This window comes from Oncorhynchus clarkii, chromosome 13, assembly GCF_045791955.1.
Source record: "Oncorhynchus clarkii lewisi isolate Uvic-CL-2024 chromosome 13, UVic_Ocla_1.0, whole genome shotgun sequence".
Taxonomy (NCBI): Eukaryota; Metazoa; Chordata; class Actinopteri; order Salmoniformes; family Salmonidae; genus Oncorhynchus; species Oncorhynchus clarkii.
The window spans coordinates 22,575,207-22,601,502 of NC_092159.1; the positions used below are offsets into that span (position 1 = coordinate 22,575,207).

The 26,296-nt window shown below is 39.5% G+C and overlaps 1 pseudogene; it reads right to left on the reverse strand.

Annotated features, from left to right (window-relative positions):
* Positions 1-496: 496 nt before the first annotated feature.
* LOC139424638 (integrin alpha-L-like) lies at positions 497-22,805 on the reverse strand (annotated as a pseudogene).
* Between the last annotated feature and the right edge of the window lie 3,491 nt (positions 22,806-26,296).

Here is a 26,296-nt window from a genome sequence, read left to right on the forward strand (position 1 = left end):
GTGGTAGTGTGCGAATCAGACTGGTGTCTCATGTGCCATGACATTTTTAAAATTATATTGCGACGACTTGACTAAAAAAAGCTGTCGACCAACAACCTATCAACCAAATAATCGATCAGTCGACTAAATGGGGTCTGGATTTTACGTTACATGAGGCATACAGCTCACAAAAATGTTTAAATGTTTTTTGATAGAATTAATCAACACTAATCATGTTCATTGAATTTGATTAAAGCGGAAAGTAACATACTAAAACACTTAGCCAGTAAACTAGTAACAACTTACCCTTTCTCTCGTCCTCCACTCCTGCAGACTACATTTCCTGTTATTCGATGAGTGAACAATGGAGTGTTATTACAGTCAACTGACCCATATTCCCATGAGGTAAATGTTATACACAAACAGCATGTATTGGTTTTCCCTCCTTATAGTAAGGTATATTATGTTGAGCCGTTTCAGGATTTGGCTGTGATTAGTGTTAAACGTTTGTTCATAGTTTTTGTTTCTTTTGCATGTTGCATGTTTTTTTTAATGATCTGATCATGAATTTTTCTCAACTTAGTATTTACAGTAACTCCAAAAGTATATTGGTGTGCAATTAACAAATACACCAGATCTTGAATATATAGTACTTCCCCTGTATACTCTACCCACTTAAAGTTGAAATGAAACAAGTAACATGTACAACTGAAAGTAAAGGTTTTCATGCCTTCAGAAAGTATTCACACCCCTTCACTTTTTCCACGTGTTACAACCTGACTTTAAATGTGATTATATTGAGATTATGTGTCACTGATCTTCACACGCCACCCATATTGTCAGTGGAAGTTTTGTTTGTAGAAAATGTATGTCTTTAGTCAATAAGTATTCAACCCCTTTTTTATGGCAAGCCTAAATGACTGAAGTTATCTGTAAGGCCACTTAATCCAGTAGTGAATTTGAAGTGTAGATTCAACCACAAAGACCAGGGAGATTGTTCAATACCTCGCAAAGGAGGACAGCAATAGGTAGATGTGTAAACAATTATAAAACCCTTTGCGTATGGTGAAATTATTAATTAGGCTTTGGATGGTGTATCAATACACCCAGTCACTACAACGATACAGGCGTTCTTCCTCATTTCATCATGAGGGCAATGGTGATTTTAAAACAGTTACAGAGTTTAATTATTAATGGTTGTGATATGAGAGAATTGAGGATGGATCAACAATATTGTAGTTACTCCACAATACTAACCTAAATGACAGAGTGAAAAGAAGGAAGCCTGTACAGAATAAAAATATTCAAAAACATGCATTCTGCTTGAAATAAGGCACTTAAGGAATATTGCAAAAAAATCCAACACAACACTACCACGTCATATTTTCAAGAAATGGTGGTGGCTGCATCATGTTATGGCTATGCATTACTGAGCTCTTCAGTAAGGCCATTCTACTGCCAATGTTTGTCTATGGAGATTGCATGGCTGTGTGCTCAATTTCATACACCTGTCAGCAACAGGTGTGGCTGAAATAGCCGAATCCACTAATTTGAAAGGGTGTGCATACTTGTATATATTTATATAGTGTACATCTTACAGTATAATATACATTTCTTTAGCAAGACCATAGTAATTTAAATGAATGACATTACAGCAATCATACAAAGTCATATTTTTTTACCTTGACATAAACATTGAAACAGTATATATAATACTGAATCACTTTGGTCATGTTTTATCAAACATAAATGTCCATTTCAGACTTAATCACATATTGAGTGATATGCGTGGTTCTGTGGTCAGGTCAGAATCTATATTAATTCATCTAACAATTCATCTCTATCTAAGTTTTTTTTGATCGGACCTCTACTCCTTTCTCTAACCTGCTGCATTAATTATCTTAACCTGCTGCGTAAGTTCTCCTAACCTGCTATTAAAAAGTCCCTTCCATATGGAAGTGGCATGAAAAGAGTTTCTCTACTCCATTAGCCTGCTTCTGACTGACACATCCTGTTTCTCTTTTGGTCCCTCCCCTACCACCTCACTAATGGGGAAGCCATTGTTTTCTGTTTGACTTTCATCAAGGAGAAGGTTTGACTCCACTGCTCCACTCTCAGGCTGTAGCTCTTGTTCACGCTGTTCCCCTTCTTTCTCATCTTCCTGTACATTATCAACAGGCCTTTTTCTCTTGAAACATCCCAGCTGAGTAGAAAGGAAAAACAATGTGAAGAATGTGAATCAAAGTGTTGGTCCATTACAATGGACAAGTAAAGTTTCTGTCGCAGCTTTGATACTCACCATATACATGGACATTGTGATGATGATCAGGAGGAAGAGTCCTACTCCAACTCCTGTCCCTATTATCAGGTTTCTATGGGGAGGAATGATGAGCTCAGCCTGAACATCAATCTGGAGGAACACATCTTGAGACAATGAGTAACGATGGAACAAGCATTTTTTAAATCAATTCTTATACAGTGAATCAGTTTAATCAGTTTAATTCCACAAATGGAATTACCTGTGTTTGGTGGAAGCTTGAAGAGTTATCCTAATGAGCAAATAAATACATACAAAATTGATGCTTTTGTGAATCTTTGCTCAATAAATATTTGTATTTTTGTTTTAGGTTTTTGACAGGAAACTTACCCTTGGGTCACTCGCTGTCTGGACATATCGTTTTTTGTCATAGCTGAGTTTGACAAAACTGATGAAATGGACTGTTTCTCTATCCCCAGTGAATTTCTTTGGCAATGACAAGCTCTGTAAAGTGAGATATTGTTAGTAGAACTAGGTGGTAATTTTACATGAAGTAAAATTGTGTTACTTGCTTCAGTTCTTTAAAAGTATTTTTTGGTAGTAGAAGAAGTGTTCTGAATTCAGATTTAAATAGCAGAGAAGTTAGATGAAGCTCTACGTTTTTGTCTAACTTGTTGGGAAAGTGGTCAAAACGGCAATTGTTTCAAAAAGTTTAGACAAATAGTTGTGGTTACTGTCTGATTTCAGATTTGAATCGCAGAGAAGTAGACCCATATGTTATGTCTAAGTTGTTGTATAAAATGCTCGGAAAGTGGTCAAAATTTCAGATTGTAAAAGTTAACAGAAAATGTAGTCGATGCAGTAACTAACAAAGCTGCATCATTTGATGGGTAGAAGATATTTCTGTTCTGATTTTAGATTTGAAAAGCAGAGAAGTAGACCAGGTAGTCATGCCCTCTACGTTTTTGTCTACGTTGTTGGGAACGTAGCTGATTTGTCAGTCACCGTTTACTCATTGTCTCATGCTAAGAATGTGTTCACCCAGTGCTATTACTCTGAAAGTTCTATGGCAGTTAATAAGCCAAGCAAGTGACACGTTCCTACGTCATACTTCCGTGGTCATGTCCCTGGTCTTTTGCATGGGCTTCAAGTTTATTAACTATTGCTCTACAATTTTGCCCATTGACGACCATTCAAAAGCCTGCAAGAGTTTTGTTAAACTACTAGGCTATTTGCCACTACTAGGCTATTTGCCACTACTAGGCTATTTGCCACTACTAGGCTATTTGCATGGCGTATTCAACAGTGGGAAGTCAACTTAATGAATGAAGTTGATGCGGTTGTTAAGACATCTTAACGTCTTGATTTGTATAATAGAATGTTGAAATTCATGGGAGTCTGTAACAATGGAACCTTTTGAATGTTGAAGAAATCCCATGGAAGTGGATGGAGGACAAAAAGATTAATAGTTTAAAAAGTATAATATATATCAATAAGTTGTATGCAAGCACACTGGTCCTGACCACTCTGCACGTTTTAGCGTTTGAATGGTGTTTCTAGCTTAAATGGTGTAGCGTGCTATTGAATAATAAGCATGACAACGATTTAAAGAGGGATGTTTGCTGTCCCAAAGTCTCATTCATTATTAGCATGTTGTTACTCTGTACCATCATTTGTTCAAGTTGTCTTAATACAGACCCTTGCATGTTGATCGAGGTCCTTGAAGGAAACATTTCCAGACAGCACAAATGTAACTGTCAAAAACTTCTCCAAAAGGAAACTTTCACACTCGATGGACTTGCAGTATTTTTCTGGAGAGCAGTACTGTAAACACAGTCAGAAGCAAAATGTGTGTTTCAGTAACATGATTACTATACTGAGTTGTAATCTGATTGAATAGGTTACTACCAACAATGTCAAGAGTGAGTGGCATATTTGAATACTCACCTCTGTTGTTGAATTAATAACCTTTCCACATTGAGTATGGTTCTTAAAAGAAAATAAACTTGTATTAGGCTGTTTCCTATTGAAATAAATTGTGGAGGTAAAATGTCAGCATTTTTGTAAGCAATGTGAACAATTTACCTGTAAGACAGATATTTGGTAGTCCTTCATTTCAAATTTGTGCTCAAGCTTAGTTGGGAAAGTGAAGGTGACTGTGATGGGTACAGACTTAAATCCCAAGTTCTCCACCTGTAAACAATGACACATTCAATCAATCAATCAACCTAACAATGACATTTATATTGAGATTTTATACAAAGGCATTTGTCACAGAATGTGTAACAAAACATATACTTAAACCCCCAAATGAGGAAGCTTAGGGCGACAGAGGCAGTGGAGGCTGCTGAGGGGAGGATGGCTCATAATGGCTGGAATGGAGCAAATGGAATGGCATCAAACGTGTGTTGGACGTTTTTTATATCATTCCACTGATTCCTCTTCAGCCATTACCACGAGCCTGTCCTCCCCAATTAAGGTTCCACCAACCTCCTGTGGACTGAGAATATATTTATATGCACACTAATAATTCAATATTAAACTGATTATGGCAATACTCAGTTTAGCATTAGCCATGTAAACACCTTTCTCTGATTATCTTAAATCGGCGTACGCTCATGAGCGAAGTAAGCGTAAACCTATTAAAACATCTTATTTGCAATCTTTACAAATGATTGGAACATGTAAACTCCTTTAAAGGGATACTGTGAGAGAGCTATGCTACCATACCTATAGACTTCCAATCATTGTGATAGCTAACGCTAGTTAGCATTGGCTCGCAAAACGACCACTAACTTCCTTTGTACTGCACGCAGAGAAATAAATTATTTCCACAAGTTCATCCGACTCTGGGTAAGTAGAACAAGAATCTTGCAGTATCCCTTTAATGGTGTATCTTTATCCTGTGGTGTATCTGCGCATTTGCTGTCATGAGCACCGCGAGCATCGCTCTGTGGTGCAAGTGATGCGAGTCTAGAAAATCCTAACGTATCCATCTTATAATCACTTTTCACATACAAACTTTATACACTGAGTGTACAAAACATTAAGGACACCTGCTCCTTCCATGATATAGACTGACCAGGTGAATGCTTATCCCTTGTCTCTTGTTAAATCCACTTCAATAGGTGTAGATGAAGAGGAGGGGACAGGTTAAAATATTTTTAAGCCTTGAGACAACTGAGATATGGATTGTGTATATGCCATTCAGAGAGTGAATGGGCAAGACAAAAAATCTAAGTGTCTTTGAACTGGGTATGGTAGTGGGTGTCAGGCGCACCGGCTTGTGTCAAGAATTGCAACGCTGCTGAGTTTTTCACGCACCACAGGTTCCCGAGTGTATCAAGAATGGTCCACCACACAAAGGACATCCAGCTAACGTGACACAACTGTGGGAAGCATTGGAGTCAACATGGGCGAGGTCAGTACAGGTGTATCAAAGCTGGGACCGAGAGACTGAAAAACAGCTTGTATCTCAAGGCAATCAGACTGTTAAACAGCCATCACTAGCACATTAGAGGCCTATAGGCATATACTAGAAATCCCTGGACACTTTAGCCGCGACGGGGAGACCCATGGGGTGGCGCACAATTAGCCCAGCGTCGTCCGGGTTAGGGGAGGGCTTGGCCGGCAGGTATATCCTAGTCTCATCGCGCACTAGCGACTCCTGTGGCGGGCCGGGTGCAGTGCACGCTGACACGGTCGCCAGGTGTACGGTGTTTCCTCCGACACATTGGTGCGGCTCACTTCCGGGTTGGATAGGCATTGTGTCAAGAAGCAGTGCAGCTTGGTTGGGTTGTGTTTCGGAGGACGCATGGCTCTCGACCTTCGCCTCTCCCGAGTCCGTATAAAGAAATAAAGAAATCACTGGCCACTTTAAGGAATGGAACACTAGTCACTTTAATAAGGGTTACATATCTGGCATTACTCATCTCCTTTGTATATACTGTATTCTATACTATTCTACGGTATCTTAGTCACTTAATAATGTTTACATATCTGGCATTTCTCATCTCATATGTATTTACTGTTTTCTATACTCTCTCATTCACTTAATGTTTCCATATCTTGCATTACTCATCAAACTATTATATTAATCAGATAATTCACAATATCTTATTATTGAATGTATGTAAATGGTTTGAGTAACAATAAAGTATGTTTTGTTTAAAACACAGAACATTACCCCCACATCGTGTGAATCACACTTTTAATGTCAGTCACAGCAATAGCAGTTGATTGTTTACCTCATATACATTCATCAGTCTTTTAGGTGATGTGTCCTCTAGAGTAAAGTTCATGTAAGTGGTGGAGTCTTGGGGAAGGCTTCAACAACAACAAAAAGATATATAAGTCACCTTGATTATATTCAATGAACTTGATGGAGTCATTCTCAAACAAAATGTCAAGTATAGTCTTGTGAAGACTTACGCTTTTGCTACCAGGTCAACTGCAAATTGAACAGGGATGGTCCTGGTAAGGGAACTATTGGTTGAGTTTCCGTTGTCACTGTAAATAAAGAAAAGGCTAATGCATGTTTTGTGTACATAAATGGAATGCTACGAAGTCCTTCAGATAATTGAGTAGAAGGTATTGAGGTTGTATAAAACGAGTTAGTTTTAAGCAATGTTTTGTTCAAAACTCCGACCGCATGGGGAAATGAAGGGTGTTTCCTGAACTGATTCTAATCTCTCGTCTAGCTGCTGCTCTAACATGTTCACACTGGTAGCAGATTTCTACCTCAGTCCGATAACGGTCATCTCCATTGTGTCCTTCCAGTCGTATGTATTCAAAATATGGAATTTACTGGTGAACACTGCCTGAGAAGGAAGATGGCACAGTTAAGAAGAAAAAATTAAGACGATCTGAAAAACTGGGAAAGTGGAAAAAAAAGTTCAAGGCATGCCTTCATAAAGTACTCAGACCTCTTGACGTATTCATCATTTTGATACAGCCTGAATTCAAAAATTGATTCAATTGAATTTTTTCCTCACAAGGCATATATCACTCAAAGATCAAAACTGTTTTAATGACATTGAGTTACTTTGTCACTGCTGTTAGCTCTGAGTCTATCATCTAAGGACAACATTTTAAAAGATTTACCAGTGGGATTCACAGCATTATTTACAGGTATATCTAAGTAATTACTCACTGTAGTTTTACTACGGTAGACAGGGAGGCTGACACTGCATGTAGTTCTGTCCATTTCACCTTCTAGACCACCACAGCTGAACACCGTTCTCCTTGTAGACTATGGAATACAGACAATACGTCAAGTGTGTAAATAATTCTGGTTTGTACATCTGAGTCCCTGACATAATCTATAATAAAACAAACAAGCATGTTAAAAGTTTAACGAATGAATCAATTCAACACTTAATATGTTGCTACATTTTATGAATAATTATCACATGTAGTGAACATTTAAATGTTGGGCTGCAAACTGATGTTTAAATCAACGTTCTTCTATTCTGGTTCTGCAGACCCACAAGATGAGCAAGGCAAGCTTTTGTTCCAGCCCAGGAGGAACACCCCTGATTAAACGAATCATCAAACCCTTGATTGGCTGAACATGTTTTTGGTCTCCAGGTTTCAATAACACTGTTTTAGATGAGAACAAGAAGAAAACATCAGAATGAATTACACAATAGATGGAGGGGTGTCGGTATTACCTTCAGAAGATGCATCATGGAGAATGAGAGGCCAGGAGGGTAGAGGAGAGTTAGACTGGTGTTGTAGGAGTCATCCCCGTGATTGGACAGTCTTATAGTCACGTTGAAGTAACTCTGGTCCACCACTAATAAAGTTGATGTGCTGATAAGAGAGACAAGACTGTAGAGTCAGAAAACATACTTTTCTTGAGCAGTCAGTAATTATTACAGCTACAAACAAGTTACTTTATGTTGCCTCTGTTTATCAGATACTTACATGAAGTTGAAGTCTACCTCAAGCTCTGCCAAACAGGTTTCATTTTCTTTGCAGTTCTTTTCAAAGGGCACCTGTGAAGAATTCAAGACAACTGTGAATGTGTATGGATGACCTGTTTTCACAGGTCTTTGGATAAATGACAGTACTCAGTCCACAGTCATCGCTAGAACTGTTGATCATTGTAAGTGAACAGGTTTTAGTCAGACCCAGAATGTATCCTCGTACCTCGACCACAGCCTGTGTAGGACTGTCAGTATTCAGAATGGCAATAAGACCCTCTTGTTGGCTTTCAGATTGAGAAAAAACTAGTTGGATGATTATGGGCGATAATGTGTCGATCACGCATTGCTGGAAGAAAATAAAATGTGCCATTAATTTCCCTATTCATAGTCCTGAAAAACCCTTGTTCTTCTCATCACTGAATAAAATCAACACACAATAAGAATTCAACAACCTAACAACTTAATGTTATTCATTAAATCCCCTCCTTACGAGAGACATTATGGTTGTTGTATTGCATAGCTACAGTTTGTCATTGATCATACTGTCATGTAGACTGAGTGGTTGAAGCAAGTCCGCTCCTTTCTCAGCTCCACTGTAGAGAGAAGTCTTCTGGCCCCTTTGTTCGTGTCACTGTAAAAGGCTCGGCTCCTCTGTCTCACTGGATCCACATCCAGCAGGTAGGAGACGTTTATCCCTGCACTCAGCACCTCTGGAAAAGTACACAAGAGTCTGAAATGGCCTCCTTATCAGGGAGAGAAGTTCAGAACCTCATGGTTGTCTGCTGATGAACACCATTAGAAAGCAGAGATTGAGTCAAGACCTTATCTCTTGTGACCCAGATCCAGACCAAGGCCCAACCTTTCGATACAATTGGACTTTTCACCACAGGGTGGTGGCACTTAATTGGGGAGGACGGGCTTGTGGTAATGGCTGGAGCGGAATAGGTGGAATGGTATCAAACACATGGTTTCTATGTGCTTGATGTCATTCCATTTGCTCTGTTCCAGACATTATGAGCCGTCCTCCCCTCAACAGCCTCCACTGGTCTTCAGACTGGGAAGAGACCAAGACACACTTATTGTGGTCAGTGATTTAGCTATTCACCGAGGCTCCGACCTGGACCACCAAGGCCACAATTATGTGGTCTCAGATCATGACTTCATTTCTGTTGGAAAGCACAAAGCCATCAGTGTTCCAAAGGTTCTGAGAGTTCTTACCAGCTTTACTCTTTGTTGCCTCTGCCATGTTAAAGCAGGCTGTTAAAGTGACCATGGGGGAAATGATCTCTTTTGCCAGACAGTCAAATCTATCAGTGCTGATCTCCGCGGGATAGAAGTGGAGATGAGCAGAGACGCTGAGGACCGGTCTGGACCTGTGAGCGATCGAGATAAAGATTGGGATGTTAGCCTACATTGTACGATGTTGGGTAGCTCCGCCCACATCTCATTGAGCGCAGCCCCCGTTCAGTGCAGATATTTTTACTGGTTAAACAACTGTCTGTTTAAGCCAGCTGTCTTTTCTTATCATTTTTTGGACTCGTACCTCAAGACAACAACTGCACCACGCGCTCCTACTACGATATCAGTCAGTCCATCCTCACCCAGGTCCATCTTCCCATCAATCGTCTGGCCAAAGAACTGGAGCTTAGATCTCATCATCACAGCTGAGATGCGCTGCAGTAAGAAGACATACACATTTAATGAAAAGCCATTGATATTGATATCCCAGGAGGGATATCTGTTTTCTTTGATCATGAAGGGCCGTTTTGAATGATTTTCATCTTCATCTGCCTCACCTGGCTGAATTCAGGGCGGATCCCCTTTAGCTTTTCACCCAGGTAGATGTACACGGCCCCCCTGTGATCGTCCTCAAGTGGAGCGCCCACAGCTACATCCTTCAGCCCATCTCCATTCAGGTCTGTGAGAGAGCAGATGGAGGAGCCGAATCTACCCTGAGATGGCACTGAAACATTCATCTCCATCCTCAGTTCCAGCTAATAACGGAAGGGCGAGGAGAGATCACATGAAGATAAATCCATAGTACACTGTCTTTTTGTGCATTATAATTGAAGATAATGGAAATTTATATCCAAATTAATATATTTCGGCTTCCAGATCACTTTGTCCCTGATGAACATATTCACCCACAAATTCAGCATTTGAATCTGTTGTTCAGAGGTTCACAGTTCAGCCCACCTTATCAGTCAGTGTGTAGACGTAGATCCTGCCCTCTCTCGGAGGTTGGTGAAACATTGGTGCACCGACCAGGAGGACGTCTGTGTTGCCGTCTGAGTCTATGTCCACAGAACACAGCTCTGCACCAAAGTAGGAGCCCATCTGAGAAAATCAAAACTTACATTCATACAAAAATAGTTTTGAAATGTTTTAAGTCCTTTGGTTTTGAATGGAACTCATAAGTAAACATAAAAAGTAACATGTGTTCCTCTTTACTATCGGAGGATTCATTCAACCTTTGAAGTAACCCCAAAAGCTAGTTTCATGCTGTCCCTATTGTATAACTTGATTGATATACATCACTGCTTGCAGAAATAGCTAATGTTACCAACCTGTTCTCCAGGCAAGCTTTGTGCCACAGTCCAGTTGTTGTTAACCTTGTTAAAAAGTAGGATCCGTCCCATGTGTTCAGATCTTGGTGCTCCGGTAAAGTATAGAAGGTTCTCATTCTTCTTCCCAACAGCTACAGAGTATCCTGTAATAAAAATGAAGACATGTAGGCCCATTGTAACTACACTCCCTTCACTGAAACATCTGAACTACAGAGCCTTGAAAATAGTGTTTGTTCAAATTCACATTTGAGCAATATATTTTTTTGAGCTTAATGTTCCATTACCCATATAGGAATCTTTGTCCAATGTGGGGTCCTGAATTTCCCTTTCCTCTGATCTCAGACCCTCAGTCTCAAAGAGAGATCCACGCCAGTTGTTTGATCCCACTGAGCCCAGAACCAAGGTATCCTGTAGAGGAAATAAAACATTGGGTCATATTGTATGACATTTTTATTAATAAGCATTCATTAACTATATACTGTGTCTATAAACTAGTTGCCATGGTGGTCATTACATTTATAAATGCGTATTTAAGCATTTACAAGGATTTGTAGTACAATGTAGTACATTGTTTTTAACATTTTAAAACAATTTATACATATTACAAATTATCATTTAAGATGATAAAACATACTGGACATACTATTGTGTATCTCACCTTGTTAACGTAGACAGCACTGAACCCACTCTGAGACATTTCTTTAGTCAAGTTTCCAGCCAGAGCAGTCTTGGAACCTAGAACATACAAACACTGATATTAGTAGCGATACATTGATACTTCTACTGTGGAATATTTTGAGTAAGGTGTTATCATCAGAAATAAATACCAGTATATTTCAGGAAGTGACCAGTAGTGCCACCTTGTGCTTTTTTATGAATAACAACTTTCAGTTGACAGGGACTTTGCTGAAATATAAGTAAGTAGTACTAAGAGTTTATCTGAATCCAGAGTTGTACCTTCAATGTTGAAGATCTTTTTTTGAAAGTTGTCTAGGATTCCTTTTAGTCCGTTGTAGTCCTGGATGAGGAAAGTGTTGTTCTCTTTTGGCTCTGATGCCAGGGACTTGAGTTTTGTCAAATCGACGTTCTTGACCTACCAAGAAATATATCACTTGAGGGCAGGAATTATAATGATGTCTAATTTCCTTTTCAATATGAATGATATTTAAACATCCACATCACAGTGGTCTAAGACACTGCATCTCAGTGCTAGAGGCGTCACTACAGACAACCTGGTTCAAATCCAGACTGTATCACAACCGGCCATGATTGGGTGTCCCATAGGGCGACGCACAATTGAGCCAGTGTCGTCCGAGTTTGGCCGGTGTAGGCCATCACTGTAAATAAGAATTTGTTCTTAACTGACTTGCCTAGTTAAATAAAGGTGGAATAAAAACTGGGACGTTGGACTGGACCCTTGAGACTAGGAGTAATAATAAAAACTCAATTTGTATAGCGCTTCTTAATACAAGTCACAAAGTGCTTCACATCAGAAAATAAAATAAAAAGTAATAACAACGACAGGAGGAAGGAGAATGAAGAACCGTTTTCAACCTAGACTTTGAAATGGTCAACAATGGCCTGTCAGAGGATCTCAGGCTGCATCCAGGCTCATAGGGAGATAAAATATATAATAAATGGAATGGCGCTTAACCAAGCCTTAAAAATGGAATCCTTAGTTCTCCTTCCACCAAAGGCAAACGCAAAGCCTAGAATCAAGACTAAACATTGACAGCGCTCTTATGCCTGCAAAAATGATGTGATGGAACACACCTGACTAATCAGAAACACCTGTCAATCCAGTTGTCCCAAATACTTTAGGTGCCCTGAAATATAGGAACTACTGTGTTGTCATTTCTAAATGGTACAAACAATATTTACACAAATACCCTCAAATAAAATCTAATAGTCTGTACTTTAACCTCGTAGTAACTGTTTCATTTCAAATCCAAACTTTTGGAGTATAGAGCCAAAAGAAAAATAAGTGCTTCACTATCCCAATAATTACGGAGGGCGATGTATTTCTTAGATGATATCGTAAAAGCAGGTCTGGACAACCTTCTTTACATGCAGCTCGAGGTTCGGTAGGGGCCAAATAAAGTAACTTCAGATTTCTTATCATTGAGCTGGATAAATTGTCAAACATCTAATATTTGATGTCAACAAGACACTTGTGAATGGAAGCTACGCTAGCTTGGTCACTGGTCTTATTGGTAAATAGAGCTGCGTGTGATCTGCATAGCAGTGAAACGGAATGTTATGATTGCGGGTGATACCACCAAGGGGAAGAATTGACAGGGGTCACTATAGGGCTGTTTCGATGACCGTATTACTGCAGCACAGGAACTCATGAGTCAAGATTGTAGTCAAATTCTATGTTACTGCTGAGTCACGGTAATGTCCTCTTGTGCACTCCGGACATGCTTTAGTATTACCCAACTCGCTAATGACCATCAGGTGGCTAATGGCCTGTTACTCAGAGCTGTATTGTCCCTCTAACCACTCTGACATCAATGTAAATGCAATCAAAAATCACATCAAACACTTAGCCTACATTATACAACGTTGGGTAGCACCGCCCACGCCTCATTGAGCGCAGCCCCCATTCAGTGCAGATCGCACACTAGTGTGATACACAACAGGTTGAAACTGAGTGGACAACATAGGCTTTGCAACAACATCGAGAACAACTAACACAATGAAATGGACAGCGCTTTCTAAGGTGATGATTAATTCAAAACACCCATATGCATAGAGCTTATGCATAGGTCTATATATGACATTTTAAAAGCAATACTGATATGGTCAGAGACACACACATCAACAGTTTCCAAGTTATCAATATTCAGACCATAGGACAGCAGGAGATCAAGAGTATGGCCTTTGTTGTGTGTAGGCCCTGTGGCATGTAGCACAATGTTAAAGGATTCTAACAGGTTAAAGATGCACGATGCAGAAATCACTCTGCCATTTTCTGGTTGCTGAACTTCTAATAGTTCGCTTAATTTCAGTTTGTGAACAAAACAAACAAGTGTGGAGAATCATTGTACCATCCAAACCGCTGTAAAATATATTTTCCATTATCAAAAATATTGTATTTTCAGCTGTTTGAGGCTGGTGTACAAAATTGAAAGTAAAAGATGCAAAATCGAAACTTAAAAACGGGGAGCATAGAAATAGCGCACATAGAAGATATCTACCAGAGCTACCTCTTCTTAGACTTGCATTCAATGAGAATGACAGATCTATAACACACATTTCTATGTGAAATTGGTCAGGTGGCCCAAAAAGGTACATACATTGTAGCTTTAAAAAACTCCCAACTACTGTAATATTTGGGAAACACACATAAATGTAAGCAGCATACATTGAAATCATACATTAAAAGCACTAACACTGGTATACACTGGTGATCAACTAGTCGAAACGGCCATATGCCAATATATTTGCACCTCGGTGAACTTCAAGTGAAACAATTTGAAAATGTACCTCAATCCAGGGATGGAAGGTGTTGCTGTACTCCTAATTATCCCACAACAATTTATGGTAAATCGAGAAGATAAAAATACTGCTTCTTTAGCATTAGCTAACTAGCACACGAATGAACAATTGTAATGGAATTAAGTCATACAATTGTGTGGTGTTGTGTAGGGGGTATTATAGATATTATAGGACTTACCCCGATGACAAAGCGGATGATGTTTTTCTTATCACTTCTTTCGATAGAGTTGAACCTTTTATCAGTATCGCTGGGATTTCCATCTGTTATTATGACCAGTACTTTAGTTGCATCTGCGGTGGCGCCGGCAGCTTGGTTTTCAAAAATGTTTTTCCTGAAATAGATGTATTCAAACAACAGATCAAGCTATCTTTCTTACACCACAATCCCCTTTGATCAGATTCGGAGTATTCGGTCAGAACTTTGAAAGTAAAACTGATTAATAATTATGAACTGGGACCTACAAGACAAAGTCTATTGCCTTATGTGTGTTGGTTAGATCAGCCATGTGCTCTTCTTTCCAAAGTTTAGTCAAGGCTCTCCCCTCTTGGTAGTCTCTGAAGTTGAAAACTGTCCTGGTGTTTGTTGAGAACTGAACCGCTGCGAACTGTCATTTATAAAAGAGAAAGAGATTACTAATATTGATTTCATACCATACTTTCCATGCAACAACATGGGTGTATAGCACATACACTCTTAGAATTAGTGGTGACTCGAGGAACCCTGAAGATCCTCAAGGAACCATTGCAAGTCAAGTGGTTCATATTTGCACCTTTGGTTAGTTGAGGGGTTCTTGGAGGAACTTTGAATGGTTTAATGTAGCATTGGGCTCGTGGAGGAACCCTGGATTAGAGGCGTGGCTTAGTAGGGGCGTGGCTTTAAAATACTGTATATATTTTGTAGGCCACTCGTAAGGGTAAATGTCGCTCCTGTTGATCTGTTCTGCTGTATTGTCATCACATGTGAAGGTTAAACACTAATACTTTTGTAGTGTCGATGAGGCATACAGAGGTGTTCCTCAAGAGCCTATGCTCTTCCAAAATGGGAATAGTTGCCACTTTATTACTATATGTGAACATAATTAATATTATTAACATTTTATTTAAATATATAATGTGTATAAATATTCAAGGATTTAGTTTGCAGTGTGAAAATTAACATGATGAACAGGAATTACATTTACGCTAACGGGTGTCCAAAAAGTGCCTATCTGAAAGCCCTGGCTTCAATATGATAGGCTGCCAGCACTTCAAACCATAACTAAGGTTATGGTTTGAAACTTTACACAGAGGGGTGCCTCAAGGAACCTGTTTGAACTGGAAAGGCTATTCTGTTGTGGCAACCCAAAAGGTTCTTCTAGGCACCTTTACTTCTAAGAGTGTAGATAAACAGATGTATGTTCAGCAACCTCACAAGCATGTTTTAAGTTATAAGCTTTAAAAGGGATGAATACCTTAATTGAGGAGTTTTTTAGGGTTGTCATGATATTGTTTATGAAATCTTTGTTCTCATCAAATTCTTCCTTTGTCATGCTTCCTGATCCGTCAAAGAGGAAAACGAGGTCCACTATTTTCTTAGTACATTCTGGAAGAGGAAGTGAATTACATAAATGTATATGATGGATAACACTCACAACATTCTTCACATATTCAGGAATCCAGATCTTATCATTCACAATTAATATTTTGTGACCTAATCCTAATGTAATTCAGCATGACATGAATAAACAGTCAATATATACCAAATCTTAGGTTATGTTATCTACAAATGTGTTCAAGTTTCACTCTTATACCTTGGAAGGCAGGTGTAAAGTTCGAGGTGATCTGGAGCTGGCTGTTGAACTGAAAACAGATACTGTTCAGATAGGAGTTCCCATCACACTCGTGTGCCAGGCCAGGGCTGCAGGCCTGAATGAGGAGAATACGTCATTGTAAATTAGGGTGACCAGACGTCCCCGGAAGTATCCCCGTTTTTAACAGTGCATTAAAAACAGACTGCAAAGTGAAATATTATTTGACGTGGCAAGAAAGACCGGGCAGCAGAGCCTACCGGTTGACGTCTCAATTGCGTTGTGCTTGTTTTGTCCAGCAGAGCGGGCTGCTCGCTATAGCAGCTTCATTCACTCTTCTACTAACTACTTGCTCGCTCTAGTTTTAGAGAAAACTGCTGTGGAAAACTCGGCCAGAACGAACCTAACAAGTGTCAAGTGAATCCACAACATCACCACAAACGTCTTTTCAAGCCAGGTAAGTTACAATCGTTTGAGATACTAGCTAGTGATTTTATAATGTCTCAATTCATTATATAGATAGATGATCTGCTCTATAAGGTTTTACATAGGTTATGCTAGCTAACATTAGCTATGTCGACTAAGTTATCTAGCTAGGATCGCTAGCTACTGTCATGGTAGCAAGGTTAAAAAACGTCCACATGTAAACATGCAGTGGACGGGCTATTTTGAAAATATGATTTTATTAAATGTGTGCACAATTAATTCTGAGAATATTTATTTGTAGATTACAGTTAAAATGGTTTGCCATTATAATAAGTAGTGTGAAAATCTATTTTGACATTTTCATGGATAACATTAGCATAATGTTTTCTGTTAGAGAGTGGAGAGGAAGAAGACTGGGTAGGAAGAAGAGTGAAAGAGCGAGGAGGAAAGATAAAGATATGATTACAGAGCCTGCCAACTTATTATTCCAAACAATGTTTTTGAGATAAAATACAAAAATGAGGCAAGCAATGGAAATATGTTAATCAAAGTATTTTATCTAATAGTGTTTTGTAAACTAACTCACTCTTGTACATCGCCTTGGTCTGTACAATTTTCCTTATTTTAGCGCCCAAAAAACGTAATACTTCCAGGTCAACTGTAATGTCAATACCATTGTAAAGCACAATTTCTCCCCTTTCCAATGAAATCAATGACATGACCTCCACGCTGCCCGTTTCTGCACGATTCAAGAAGGTAATGAGCTCCGTCGGGTCTTTTTAAAAATGGCGGGTGGGGAAGCGAAACTAATGCGTGATAGTGAGAAGGAGAGATGTCGTGTGGGGAAACAGCTTTTTTTCACTCGATCTGTCCAATTTATCACCTTATCACCTCTAAAATGTAAATAAAACACTATAAAGAGTTTATATAATGTGTCATTACATACCTAATTTGAAGGTTTGTGTCGAATTTGAATCGGGTTTTTAGGGTGGTGCTAAAGTGATCTTCAGAAGTAAACAGTGGCTTTTGAGTCATGATCGCTTGCAGTGATGACGCAAACATTGACTAGGTTTCCCCCCTTACTGTCTATTTCTTGTTTTTAAACTGAGAGAAGTGCTACACCTGGTGGAGAGAGATTGTAAGACATAAATAGTTGCTTTATGCGTGCTGTACGTTACGACATGACACGATGTAACGGAGGGTCAGTTTTCTCAACTTTTCTCCAATACTATAGAGCCATTACCATGTCCATCAACACTTGAATAGAAACCTAGTTCACACCCCAGATTTTGAAGTCAACACAGTCGCTACAGTCCCATTAGTTTTCTTTGCAGCCTTGTTTGAATGTCGCGGTTGCGCACATTTGTACGGAATGGGGTGAGTTTACGTTACTATTTGTTATTAAAGATTGGAGAGGAAGGAGAAGAAGAAATGAAGGGAGTAAAACGAGTGAAGCGAGGAGAGTGTAGAAGAGTGAGGTGGAAAGGTGAAGAGAAGGAAGACGAGTGAAGAAAAGAGGAGGAGAAAGATTGGAGCAGAAGAAAAAGTTAAGAGAGTAAGAAGAGCAGACAGAGGAGGTACAATGGCTCTTTCCAAGAAACGGAATGAATGATATATGGACAGCAGCAAGAAATAGGCTCACTGTTCCTACGCTTATTGTGAAGACAAACTTCAACCTCCCCTGCTAGGAGTTCATGGTGAAGCTGGCCAAAGAGAGCAGTCCTGAAGAAGATACATTCTTCTGAGAAATATACAGATTAGGTTGGTATAAGTGGTAACTACATAATATAATCTCATCATCGTCTTATTTCTTTATTACGTTGTTAAGTATTTCACATAGACTATTGCCTGTTTTTTCAATTTTGCTCATGTTCTCTTATGCTCTTATTCTACCCAGACTACCAGGACCACTGAATGGCTGTTCAGATTGGACAGTTCTGTCTAGTCTGTAGTGTTTCTGTAACAGTTGTTTTCTATGTCACAATGCGCCTGTTAGACTAAATACACAAAACCGGAATTGTCCCCCTTTTTTTATTTCATAGATAATAACGGATATTTTAATGATATATTGACCGCCGAACTGGAAATGTCCCCGGTTTTAATTTCAGAAATGTGGTCACCTTATTGTAAATGTGCTAAAATAATGGATTGTCTGGTGGACCTCAGATGTCTTCAAAAGAGAGAGTTACTGGAATTTGCCATGATCATTTTTAGATTGCTGAGGTGTTGTTTTATAACTCAAGTGAAACAAGTCATTTAGGTTTACACAGGCAGCCCAATTCTGATCTTTGTTCCACTAATTGGTGGAGCTGATCTGATTGGTCAAAAAATTCAGAATCGGGCTGCCTGTGTAAATGCTGCCAAACATATTACATATGTACGGTACACTCACATGGAGTATTTGAAAACAAGAACGTGATCAAATAAAATATTTGGTGGTTTATCTTACAGTGAACGTTGGAGGAGAAGTAGATTGTGCAACCATAGACAGTCCAATGTACTTGATTGTGTCAGTTTCTGTTGAAAGGGAAAAGGCAGACGTGCAGAATCAACTAGTGTTTCTCATTTTCAAGATCCTGTTGACATTTCAACAATATTCTAATATTCGATTAGCCATGGTTACCGTGAATAGGTGTTACATGTTCTTATAATTATTCATTTTGTTAAGGTAACCACCTTTCTAAATTGCAGTCCAGTAAGTACAGTATAGTGTATCATCAACATCCATCTCTACCTTGAGGAGTGTAACAGTCTGTACAGTTTGTTCGGTCTTGAGCACATCTACAGATTCCACCAGATCCATTCTTCTGATATGGCGCACTGACCATTACCCTGTGGGTGAGAAATAAAAATGTTAGTTCGGTCGATTTAGATGAGACTGCATCCACTTCTATTACATATGATACACTTTAGATCCAAGAATGGTTGCATAACATTTCTGACAATGTTGGTAAATTACTTTTGTATATCTGTTTTCTTTCAGTTACTAAGGTTAGAATAGCAACTGCATGGCGAAAGAGGAAAGCACGATGTTGTCAGAGGTGTGATATGACAGAACACAAGTCAGAATTTCCATCCCGTCAACGTATGCATAACTGATACACTGATGCACATTAGTCATGGGCATCGGGTGCAGCTGACATCATTTAAGAAAGTAAATAAGAATATAATATGTGGATGCTACCATGAAAGGATAATCCTCAATGAGTCTTGAATAATAATGAGTGAGAAAGTTACAGAGGCATAACTCCCCTGTTATTGTAATGGTGAGAGGTTCGCATGTCTTGGGGTGTGATATTTGTACGTCTAACATTCAAAAGGTGTTGCACTTTCTAAACGCTTCACCAGACATGGATGAAGATACCCTCAAATGAAAGCTGCCAGACTGCACTTTAACCTCATAGTCATTATATAATTTAAAATCCAAAGTGCTGGAGTACAGAGCCAAAACAACAACAAATGTGTAACTGTCCCAATACTTTTGGAGCTTACAGAGACACATATATTTCTAAAAACATTGCTATGGATATATTTAGTGCATGTTTGCAGACACAGGAATATTTTTCTGGTCATTTTTGTTTCCTCAGGTTTGTGATACTGTTTTGCAGATGTTTGTAACATAATACTTTGCATTTTTCACTATGACGATAACAATAACACTTGCCCTTTCTCCTTGCCAGAAATGAACTGCAGGACCTTGTAACCAAAGAAATCCTTTTCCTCCCCCTTGTAGATTTTTGGGTTTGCTTCATCGATGTTAAAAGCCATTGAAGAGACAGCTGGCAAAGAAAAGAAAGAAAGGTTCAATCGGATGACAGACACAACTATTTGGGTTAGATGCATAAAAATGATATTCGTCAATATGAAGTGTTTAGTAGGCCTAATCCACGATGTACAATAAAATACATCATTTAAACAGCATTTCACACAAATATTAGATATCTGATCTTCCCTACAACACAGGAAATAATTTCATATTTTAGATTGTGGTCAGTGATGGGAGAAGATCATATAGCAGGTGCTATGGGGGCGTTGGGGCAAAGCCTCCCTAAATTGACTTTTGTGCCCACCCAAAAAAACTATCAACATTTGGATACAGTTATTTATTGATATAAATATTACTGCACCAGAGCTACATGCTCTAGCCAGTCAAACTGCCTGCCAGTTCATTGCCAACCCTGTAGCCTATTTTATACTCAGCAAGCAAGAGCAAGCTGCTTCTCCCTATTAGTTCCAAACAAATTGCTCAAAATAAGTGACCAAACTATATTGCTATTCCTGGGATTTGCTTTGTGCTAGGATACTCGTGCCAGAGCTATTATCAATAGAGAGAGAAGAGGGGAAGAGAGCGAGACCAGTGGAGCTGATGCTAGCAGAGATGCGTGAATAGTGCAAGACGGGAATAGTGAAGACAGAGATGTGTTACAAATTTATGGTAATTCATATATTAATCAATCATTCGTAGGCCTATGCTGCCATGCTACCTGACGTGTGCTATGCAAGACAGAGGCAAATAATATCCACCAGAGACAGATTTAAATATAATATAGGCCTTCATAATAAAGGTCTACTATCGCATTGCTGTCTCTCTCTCCCCCTTCAAACTTTCCTTGTCAATTCATTTGGTAGGCTGCATTGTTTTAGCATAATCCAAGGCCTAGGCTTTTAATAGCCAACGTTTTTAGGAAAGGAGAAATGTGATTTGCTGTTGTGTGTTTGAAATGCGCTGGTGGCTTTAAATGGTGGGTCCTTTTGACGGGTATGTGTGTGAGTTTGCTTATTCTCCCTATGTCCATTCAGAACTTTTCCTAAAGTAAATTCATACATTTCTGTTGTTGCGCATTTCTGTTGTTGCGAATTCACTATTCCCGTCTTGCACTATTCACGCATCGCTGCTAGCATCTCTGTAGTTATCCATTTGGCCGAGCGCTTGGCCTCTGGCTATGGTCCTGATATTGCCACTCCTACAGCGGAGACTCACAAAACAGCCAAGTGCTGGGCTGCACATCGTCTGGATAACACAGGTTAGCCTATACGTGTCTCCATTTTACCTGGGCTTCTCCCAAATCGTTACAACATGTACACTACATGTGGCGCCGCTGTGTTCTGAATTACATTTAGACTAACAGTTGGTGAAATACGTTCTTGCCCTGGGTCCCATAATTGGTTAGTCCAGCCTAAATAAATGGCTCTGGTCCAGTGTGTGTTGGAACCTTCATTGTTGATGCTTTGCTTATTGGTTATGTGTTGCATTGCCACATAACCATGTCGGTGGAATATTCGTTGCTTATATTATATATAGCCTAACTATAAATATAGCATCAAACAGTACCCCCCAGCTGATCATAGTCTGGCGCAGGCTCTGGTGAAAACAAGTAAAGGTTCAGTCTGGAAGATGTGCACATGGATGAAAAGGTACATAAACATATTTTGAGGAATCATCATTTACATTTTTTTGGCTGAACATAGGTGTGCTATAGACTACTGTGGTTCAACCAGAACTGCCATCAATAGTTAACGTAGCTGTAACATTGTAAATAACTTCATTTTTCACTGTGAAAAATGTGTGATAAATGGCCAACAGTTAATGCTTATCATTGACTGTCTCAAAAACATGAATCGACAATGAAGTTGTATCTAGTTTTAAAAGGTTAAGTGGTCTGTGGTTCAAACCAACTACTATCTAGTTTTAAAAGGTTAAGTGGCCTGTGGTTCAAACCAACTACTGCCTTAAATTGAAAAAAGTGGAACCTTTATTGACGTGAAACAACAGGATGACTAGTTCTGTTTTCTAAAAAGCCCCCCAAATAGTGACAATGGAGCAACTAACAAGTAAATTAAATTCAGAGCATTGGATTTTGATTTGGTTGGGATCCCCATTAGCCGATGGCAATGGCAACATTAGGCACCTTCCTTTTACATAAATGATCCTTGTGCAAGTTAAGCATCCATTTTGAAAGCATATCCTCCTCTACAGTACTTCAAGTTTGTCTATTGATTACAATGGTGTGAACAGTTCAACATTTAGATTTAGTCAGGAATAGCAAAACTAAAACTAAACTGTAATTTAAAACGTGTAATATTGAAAGTAATTTACTTGTTTCTACTAGTTGAGCTGATGATGTTTTGTACAAATCCTGATAGTCAGCACTTACCCATGGCTGCCATGCAGGTGAGCAGGCAGAGGGGTCCTTGCCTGGACATCTTCTCTTCTCCTTCACTTTGTTCACTAGCATGCAGTGAGGAAAATCTTGCACCACTCAACCTTTTGCAAATGAAACTTACTCGTCTTCCTGCACTTTGTTTCCTGTGTGCCTCACTCACGAAAGTAGCTGCTGTGAATCACTATCATTTGGGTGAGAAAGTGGATGTACGTGTTTTATGCAGCTTCCTCTTTTGCATGATTGGTATAGGTACATTGACTCGTCCCCTTCTTTTATACTTCCCCAGTGAGAATACTTTATAAGTATCAAATGTGAGAACCCTGTCAAGAAAACAGAGTACAGAGTACATACTACAGAGGCAACAACAAACATAGGAGAAAGCTTATTTGGCTATTCAGTTGAGTTTCATTTTATTTCACATATGATTATAGTTTAGTTTTTATTGTGTTTGAAATCACATAGGCCTAGCAGCAGCGCAAGAAAATACTTTTTCTTTTTTTCTAACCTCAGACACTTCTGGATTCCCTGTTTGATTGAGATTCTCCTTGCTTCAATGTTACATAATCATTTTAATCAAATGTTGTCCCAATTGCCACATTGTACACATTGACATTTTCTCTAATGAGATAAATAGTTAGCTAGTTGCTAAATGTCTGTCGGAGGAAGGGTGTTGGTACCTTTTTAACCACAACGCTCTTTGGCTATGCAGTGACATCAGTTTCACACTTGTACAGTGTTAAATGTTTCAACACCTTCATGTTTGCTGTTTGTGCTGTTTTGCATATCATAATTGTATTTGATGTGTGTATCTTTGCAATTACAGGTCTCATTTGCAAAAGAGACATTGGTCACAATAGGACTCCCTGTCTCAATAAGGTTAAATATAAGAAATCTTACATTAGTGTTGGGAACCCCCTATGTGTTTGGACTGTCATTGCATAACTTATTGCAGTGTGTTGTAGAGTGCAAAGTTCACAGGATGTCCTCTGGTGATTGCAACATTTCCCTTCTGTTTTGAACTATCTACACACCATCTAGAAGTTTTTTTTAGTGTTCTCTTTCTTGCTGCCTCCTCTTCTACCCTATCCCAGGTAATTTGTTGTTTTTTGTGTTGGTTTTCCTTATAGTTGCTTATTGTAGCATCTTTGGGTTTTAGAAAAGCGATATAAGATAATATGTATGAAACGAAAAGTCTAATTTCTGCAAATTATTAATTGCAGAATTGCCTACATACTTGCCACTGGTTTAAAACCCTCAAGCAGGTATTCCCAAACTGGGACAATGCCGTCGGGGGTACGCCAAATTAAAATGTGATTCTATAAAATAAATACATGTAAAAAAATATTCACATTTTCAAACAGTCCATTTACTAAGGCCCACGTCCATAGAGACACATACCAGCTCTACTGGTAGTACTGCTACTACCAGCTCTACTGGTAGTACTGCTACTACCAGCAGTACTACACCTGCAACTGTCGACGACACAAGTTGTTCTGCTTCCACGAGCACATCCAATGCTAGCATCAGTAATTCTACATGTGTTGTTAGACCAACTAGCATGGACACTGACAGTTGTGAATCTGATGCAGCTGAATAGCTACTGCCTCCTTACCCGGGAAAGCACAGAACAACAGACAGTGACATTGGACCATCGAAGAGGCGCAAATATGATGAGAACTACATTGATTTGGTGGTTCACTTATATTGGAAGTAGTGTCTTTCCTCAGCCACAGTGTGTTATATGTGCAAAAGTACTATCTCACAATTCTATGAAACCTTCACTCTTGCACAGACATTTAGAAACAAATCATGCCAATTTGAAAAATAAGCCACAGGACTTTTTTGAGCGAGAATAAAGATGAGACGACTTTCGAGTAGTAAGACGTATAAAAGCAACAGGTACCATTAATAAGAAGGTACTAGAAGCGTCTTATATGGTGAGCTACCGAGTGGCTAGGACAGGCAAGCCCCATACTATTGTGGAGGACTTCATTCTTCCAGCTGCCGCGGATATGGCTGGGACAATGCTGGGGGGGAAAGGCCAAAAAACCTATACATACACTGCCTTCATCAAACAATAGTTTCATGACGCATCAGTGACATGGCGAGATGTTTTGAAACAATTACCGCTTCGCATACAAGCCTGCAAATTCTGTGCGTTACAGCTGGATGAGTCAACAGACGTGGCACAGGCCTGACACAGCTCCTGGTATATGTCCGTTACATTTATGGGGGGTAAATTAAGGAAGACATCCTCTTCTGCAAACCACTGGAAACAGGATGACAGGAGAGGATATTTTTTAAGTACTGGACAGCTTTGTGACATCAAATGGACTTTGGTGGTCAAGATATGTTGGTATCTGCACTGATGGAGCAGTTGCTCCCGACGCCACCTGGGTACACTGCAGCCTCCACCGAGAGGGTCTTGCTGCCAAGGGAATGCCTGACAGCTTGAAAGACATTTTGGACACTACAGTGAAAATGGTTGACTTTGTTAAAGCAAGGCCCCTGAACGTGTATTTTCTGCACTATGCAATGATATGGGCAGCGACATACTGTTTATCAAGGGGCAAATTAGCTGGTTATCAAGGGGCAAATTATTGACACGTTTTTTTAAATTGAGAGACGAGCTTAAAGTTCTTTACTTATCATAATTTTCACTTGTCTGACCGCTTGCATGATGACGAGTTTCTCACACGACTGGCCTATCTGGGTGGTTTTTTCTCGCCTGAATGATCTGAATCTAGGATTACAGGGACTCTCCGCAACTATATTCAATGTGCGGAGCAAAATTGAGGTTACGATTAAGAAGTTGGAGCTCTATACTGTCTGCATTAACAAGGACACACGTCCTGTCACCATTGTATGATTTTTTTTGTGTGCAAATGAACAAAAGCTTACAAATGTGATATAGCGAAACACCTAAGTGAGTTGGGTGCGCAATTACGCAGGTACTTTCCCAAAACGGATGACACAAACAACTGGATTCATTATCCCTTTCATGCCCTGCCTCCAGTCCACTTACTGAACAAGAGAGCCTCATCGAAATTGCAACAAGCGGTTCTGTGAAAATTGAATTTAAATCAGAAGCCACTGCCAGATTTCTGGATAGGGCGGTGCTCAGAGTATCCTGCCTTGGCAAATCGTGCTGCTAAGACACTGATGCCCTTTGCAACCACATACCTATGTGAGAGTGGATTCTCGGCCCTCACTAGCATGAAAACTAAATACAGGCACAGACTGTGTGTGGAAAATGATTTAAGACAGATTCTCTCCAATACAACCTAACATTGCAGAGTTATGAGCATCCTTTTAAGCACACCCTTCTCATTAACTAGTTGTGAGTGGCCTTCTGGCGGCCTTCTGCATCTGTGGTGGAAGATTGCCGAGCTACAGCGGTTTTTGGAAAAACCATGAAACATCCTGAAAATTGGTCTTCTCACGAAAACGACTGTAGCGTTCGGACGGTTTGGCTTGTATGGCCACTTTATGGAAAGATAGAGCAAAACGGAGAACACTATGACCCCCACAATTGTCAGAGGACTCGTCTGAAGGTAACCGGTACCAGTTTAAAAGATTAATGGAAGTATGGAGGTAGTTTTGTGCCTACCCCCAAAAAAGGGGTTCAATGTGTGTAAAACAACATCATCCAGAGCTTTCTTATACAGTATCTCCTAGAAATAGG